The sequence below is a fragment of the Gossypium arboreum genome, chromosome 2 (assembly GCF_025698485.1).
Source record: "Gossypium arboreum isolate Shixiya-1 chromosome 2, ASM2569848v2, whole genome shotgun sequence".
In the NCBI taxonomy this organism is placed as follows: domain Eukaryota; kingdom Viridiplantae; phylum Streptophyta; class Magnoliopsida; order Malvales; family Malvaceae; genus Gossypium; species Gossypium arboreum.
Window position 1 is genome coordinate 75,677,253 of NC_069071.1, and position 7,411 is coordinate 75,684,663.

A 7,411-nucleotide genomic window follows, 5' to 3' on the forward strand; every position below is an offset into this window, starting at 1 on the left:
ATCACCTGTAATTACGGGTTACCTATCTAATTCCCTTTTTCAACCTCAACCGAGACTTTTAACCATAATTCTTTATTAAGAATGTATTTCATGAATGTTCATACTATCAAGATATGTAGTTATCATACGTTCATAAATCATACAATTATGCATACTACAAGTTTACTCATGTTATCCAAACTTACCTGGTATTTGTTTCGAAGCTGCCTTTCAGTTATTCCGTAACCTTGCGTTTACCTCGATCGACCTCCGAAATTTGTTCCTTGGGGTCTATAACAACAAAATTATATCATTAATACCCACATTATACATTACAAATCTAATTCTCACCCCCGATCCAAATGACCGTTTTGCCCCTAACCTTTGACATTTATACGATTTAGTCCCTAGGCTCGTATAATGAAACACATGCACTTTCTATCTTACCCAAGCCTATTCGAACACTTTTCTCTCTTATGGCAGCCACATTTTCCATTATTTTCTCATTTCTACCACACATTTCATAACTTTTGCAAAATGGTCCCTAAAAGGGTTTTTCATGAAAATCACCTAGGAAAAGATGTTTAACACACATCCAACTTTCATATTCCTCCATAATCCATCAAAATACAAGTAACTCGTACATCTGTAAATTTTTAAACATGAACCCTAGCATGAAATATGGGTAGAAATGAAGAGAACAAGCTATCGGGATTCCAAAAATACAAAGAACATTAAAAACGGGGCTTTGGAGCACTTACTATTGAGCTTGAAATGTTTGAAAACCCTAGCTATGATGACAAGATAATTTCGGCAGCTATGGGGAAGAAGATGGCTGATTTTGGCTTGATTTTTCCCATTTTATTTCATTAAAAAGCCAAATGACCAAAATGCCCTCATGCCCTTTCTTTAAAATTTCATCCATGCAAGCCAATTTTTGTCCAAAAATTTAGAAATTGGGCAAATTATTCTTCAAGACCTTCTAATTCATAACCCAAAGAAATTTCATAAAAATTTCTTCTAGAATTCAAGTTTTGCAATTTATTCAATTTAGTCCTTAATTTCCAATTGAACACCTTACTCAAAGAATTTCTTCATGAAACTTTAACACATGCATATACTCATATTCTAGGCCTTATAATAACCATAAAATAAATATTTTGATGTCAGATTTGTGGTCCCGAAACCACTTTTCCGACTAGGCCCTATTTCGGAATGTTACACGTGCACCCTTCAAAATGGCCACCCATTCTCATATGCCAAGGCTGTATGCCTCACACGGCCACCAAACACGTCCATGTGTCTAGGCCGTGCTCAAGACTGACTTTTAATTGTAGGACTACCCAAGGGGACGCACTGTTGTGCAGCATGTCCATGTGTCGTACACGGATGAGATACACGCTCGTGTCTCTACCCATGTGGACAAAAATAAGCTATTTGCAAAGCCAATTTGCCACCCTAATCTCATGCACACATAGCAACCAAAGCATTATCAAAATATATGTTTTATAACTTCAATTTACTACATTCAATCTCATGCCAAAATCTTACCAATTTCCCAAATAAGCACATACCAAAATTCATTAATTAACACAACCAAAACAAAGCCATATCACATGGCTAAATATTCACAACTCAAAACATATCTCAATTTAACTAGACAATACATGCTATGCTTAGCTATTTACACTTTCAAAAGATACCAAAGTTAACTTTGATAATGTGATAATGATCCTCGACGATCCCCGAGCTCCCGGTAGCTTCGATATCTATAAAACAGTTAAAATCACACACAACGTAAGCTTTTGAAAGCTTAGGAAGCCATATACAAATAAATACAACTCATGAATCAAGTATAATTTAATACATTCATTTAGGATTCATGACCATTTTACATATACATTTTATGAAGCACATCATACTCATTTGTTCATATACAAATCATATAATCCCAATTCACTTCACTTACAAATATAGTATATTTCACTTTCATGAATATCACATATCATCTTTTAATCACAATTAAACATATACTTACTTTCCATTCTCAACTTTACACACATTTTTAAACATACCTGAATCTGATACGCATTCCATATATTCATTAATTTCTTAGAGTGCCTGTTGAACTGTACGGAATCAAATAGGATACGCGGATAGCTCGGAAAGCTCGTACAATGCCAACGTCCCAAACGTGGTCTTACATGTAATCAAATATCGATGCCACTATCCTAGATAGGGTCTTACACGAAATCAAATACGATGTCAATGTCCCAAACATGGTCTTACACGTAAATCTCAAATTGATGCCAACGTCTTAGACGTGGTCTTACAAAAAATCACATATCGGAGTCCTATGTCATGACATATGTATCCTAACTATTCCTATGGTTCATACGGGACTTTCAGATGTCGTCACATTGTCGAAACTTTCTCAGATTTCTCATATTCAACTCAAATAGCCATTCATCACTATTCATTAACATATAAGCAGTAATAATTTAATTCAAACACATTTATTTGTATATCGACTTACCTCATACGAAAATGAACGAAAACGAATAGCTATCCAACTACTTTCATTTTCCCCGATCTAATTCTATTTTCTTTGGTTCTTGATCTAAACACATTCACATTTATCTCTTTTATTCACCAAATCATTCAATTCAATCCATTTACACATATTTAAGGTATCTTACAAATTAGCCTTCATATTTTCACATTTTAACACTTTAGTCCTTAATCACAAAAATCACACATGCTTAGTCAAATTTTCCCTTAGCTCATATAAGCCCATATATTTCATTTATTTTACATTTTAGACCCTCAATTTTTTAATTTCACAAAATAGTCCAAAATACTCAAATTCATCAAAAATTCAAATACAAAACATATTAACCCAACACATATCTTTCATTTTTCATCAATCAACAACACAAAACTCATGGATTCATCTATGACATATCTCAAAATCATCATCAAATTCAAAAATTCAAGCATGGGCTAGCTAGAGTACTAAGAAACAATCACAAAAACGTAGAAATTATCAAAAATCGAACAAAAATGAACTTACAATTAAGCTTAGTAGTAGCCGAACCCTAAAACCCCATGGATGAACACTTTCCTTCTCAATTTTCAGCAAAAACAAAGATGAATATCACTAATCTTTTGTTTTATTTTATTTTATTATCATTAATAATCCTTTTACAAATTTAACCTTTAATAAACCATTATAAAATCACTTAATGGATGGTCACTTATGTCCACTAAACTTGTCAATGGCATAATAACAACATAAGGACCTCACACTTAATAAAACATAATAATTTGGCACTTTAACAAATAGCAAGCCACTTTTACAAATTCTGCGATTAAGCCCTTTTTATCAAATCGAACACACAAACGGTAAAATTTTCATACAAAATTTTCACACATATCATATATCATGCTGTAAACACGAAAAATAATATTAAAAATACTTTTCTGACTCTGATTTGTGGTCCCAAAACCACTATTCTGACTAGGGTCTAAACCAGGCTGTTACACTAGAAAAACAAAACACAGAAGCAATTTTGAAGCATCAAGGCAAATTAATTTTTCAACCTAAGAAGGTCCAAATTATGTGTATTAATTCATAATATAATTAATTTTAATTTTAATCTAATTTAATTTGGGTTAAATAAATTATTATTAATTAATTATGGAAATGAGCTCAGTTGAGCTAAACCAAGAAAACTGATCCAACCCAGCACTGGATAGCCTAAAACCATCCCACATGCTGACCAATCAGCTTGGTTTTTTATTATCTTGCTTGCAAAATGCCCCTTGAAGACTCCTTCAATTTGCATTCAAACCCTTCTACTATTCATGTCTTTCAAGATTTGCCCCTATCTAAAAATAGCATGTTTGAAATCTTCAAACATGCCACATGTGTGGCTGGCCATGGGGGTAGTCTTTGGCTGTTGATTTTGGTTATTTTTAGCAGTCTTCTCAACCTATAAATACCACCCTTGGCTGCTCACCTCAAACACATCTCAACCCATCTCATCTCTTCACTTCTCTCTCATTTTTCTCTCTTCATTCTCTTCCATTGTTCTCTATTTTCTTCCCCTATTCCCTTGTCGATTTCACCTCTTGAAAAAGATTCAATCAACCACCATTTGAAGTAGCATTCAAGTGTTCATAGAAGCCTCAGTTTGATAAGAATAAGCGGAGAAGGAGGATTAGAGAAAACTAGTCAAGCCACGGAGAAAACACCATATTTGATTCTTGTTCCCTATCCTTTTAATTTTGTTATTGTTATAATGAACATGTCTATGAATATTTTTGTTGTTGTATGTTTAATTTCATTAATATGTCTTAAATTTAATTCGTGTTAGGTTGATTGCATTTCACCTATTTAATTTATTAAAATTGTGTTTGTGTTGTTATAGGCCTCGATAAGATGTTTGATTAAGTAAAACCATGACTAAGTTATTCTTGCATTACAATTGTAAGGTAACTAATGAATTAATTATTTAAACGGATTGAAATTATAATTAATTGACATGATACTTAATTAGCACATGTTTAATCATCTAAGGTAGCTGAGGGTTAAATTAGCAACGGTATCTAGCAATACATTAGCCTCACATAACTTGCAAGATTATTGTGATTAAACTGTTTCAAGGAAGAAATACATTGTTACCTCACGTAATCTTTTATGTGCTTATGAGATTGAATTACTTGTTTGAATTGGCATAGAGATATGTACAAGAGATTATTTTAATTTCATAAGAATATATGTGCATTAACACATTTTCTTATTAGAATTTGTTTAACCGGTTGAATTGACATGGAGATATAGTCAAGAGATAAATGGATTTTGGTAGGTAAGTATGTTCATAAAGTTAGCAAATTACTGAGTTGTCGTGAATTTATTCGTAACAACATGAACATGAGTTTAATAATTCTAAGTTAAGAAATGCAATTAATCTAGCACAATTATGTCATTTTGATTAAAATCATCTTTTGAAATCGTGCATTGGAACTTTTATTTTATTTTTATTTATTTTACTTAGCTAAAATTCTAGTTTTTAATCACCTCCTCAAATCAAAATATTTTCCTCCACCAAAGTGTTTTAAATTAATTTCATAAATAATTCTTTTCACGGTCCCTGTGGGTACGATAACTTGACATTTACTTCTCACTTTATTCCTTGTTGCGATTGTGTACACTTGCACATTTTTGTCGTTCCAGCTCTTGATATGATTTTATAGTATGACAAATCATAACAATAATGTTTTGCAAGAAAATTAATTATGTTAGTATAGGGACCAAATTGTAAAGAGTACAAAACTAAGAGATTAATCAATAAATGACTAACGGTGGTAGGTTGATTTTAATGTGGTTCGTTGATCTTCGAATATGGGACTTATATCGCTTAAATTACTATGTGGCTTCATTTTATCTCTCGATCTCAATTTGACTAACTTAGACGAATTAATTTGATTTATCTCCCGATCACATTGGTTAATTTTGAGACTAATGAATTAGTGCACAACAAGATTACCTCTCGGTCACAATTGTCTAGATATTCCCTTAGGGGAGTCGTTTCCTACGTTTTTAGGTCTTTTCGATTTAGTCTATTATCCAAAAAAAATCAACTTACCCACATCTCTATTTACCAACCCCTTTTTTAGGTTTAGCTATTTATGATGAAAATAAAGAGAATGGGCATGAAAATAAAAGGAAAAGAAAACATTAACGTAAAGTTTAAGAAAAATATAAAAGTTTTTATTTTTATTCAAGAAAACTTAAAGCACGAAACTAAAGGCATTCAACTAAAAATTCTAAAGCAATAAATATAAACGGAACAAACTTTAACTATTCTAAAGTAAAAAAAAAAAATAAAATACATTAAACTAAAGCTAGAAATGTCTTACAACCAACGTATAAGGACAGAAAGTGTAAATAAACCTAATCTATAGTTATAACTAATACGAGCATGTATCCCCTGTATTGAGAAAAATTTTCAAAGTTCGTGAAAGTTTCTTAAGTTATCGATTTATTCCTGAACCACTCCTAATGTATGTTTAGAGCCTCGTAGGCTCGTATTAGGGAAAAATTCATTGCGATTGAATGATGATTGTATGATTTGATTAAATGTATGTGAAAAGTATGTTTAAATGTGTTGTAAGTCCGGTAATGCTTCGTAACCCTATTCCGGCATTGAATACGAGTGAGGGTCGTTACATTTATTGGTATCAAAGCTACGATTTAGTTGATTCTAGGACTAATGTAGCGTGTGTGAGAGTCTAGCTATACATGCATTATATAAACTGTGATAGTGTGATGACTCCTGACATTTTAAAAATGTATTTTAATATAGTAAATCGATCCCAATTGAGCTATAGCCGATGAGGTTGAGAGTAATGCACCCGCTCATGCTCAAAGGATAGCACCGTTTGATTTTAAACCCGTGTCGGGTAACCAAGGAGGAGAGGTTAGAGAAGCCTTATTCCAAATGATGAATGAATGGTTCACACAGTATATTCAGAAAAATATGACTGCTCAACAACCTCTACCCCCTCTTAACCCCTAAATGGTTCCTATAGCTCCTCAAGGAGTCGAGCTTTTAAGATTGAATAAACCTTCAGTTGACAAGATTTGTAAACACGGGGTAAAGGGTTTAGAGCTAATGTAGACGATGATCTTGAGAGAGCTGAGTTTTGGCTTGAAAACACTATTAAAGTACTTGATGAGCTTTCTTGCACACCAGCAGAATGTTTAAAATGTGTTATATCTCTGTTGAGGGACACCGCGTATTAGTGGTGGAATACGCTAGTATCAATGGTGCTGAGAGAGAGAGGGTCACCTGGGAGTTCTTTCAGACTGAGTTCAGGAAGAAATATATAAGCCAACGATTTCTGGATCAAAAGCACAAAGAGCTTCTCAAATTGAAACATTGTCGTATGACTATAACCGAGTATGAGAGAGAATTTGTACGGTTGAGTAAATATGCTCGGAAGTATGTTTCTACCGAAGAGATTATGTGTAAGAGGTTTGTTGACAGGTTGAATGAAGATATTAAACTTCTGGTCGGGATTCTAGATTTGAAAGAATTTGTTGTATTGTTTGACCGGGATTGCAAAGCTGAAGATTTTAGCCGAGAAAAGAAAAAAGTTGATTTAGAGGCTAAAGATTCAAGAAAAAGTCCAATGAATAAACCTTATCATTCTTCATCAAAGAAATCCCGAGATTCATATAGTCGATCAAATGCATAAGTGGGATATCAGAATAGAGATCGTGGAAATCAACATGTGAGTTCTAAAGCTTAAGCAACTTCCGTCTCGAGCATTGGTAGTGTAAGAAATAACAAACCCGAATGCCAATAGTGTGGGAGACGTCATTTTAGAGCTTGCTGGAATAAGAGTGTTAAAGCTTGTTTCA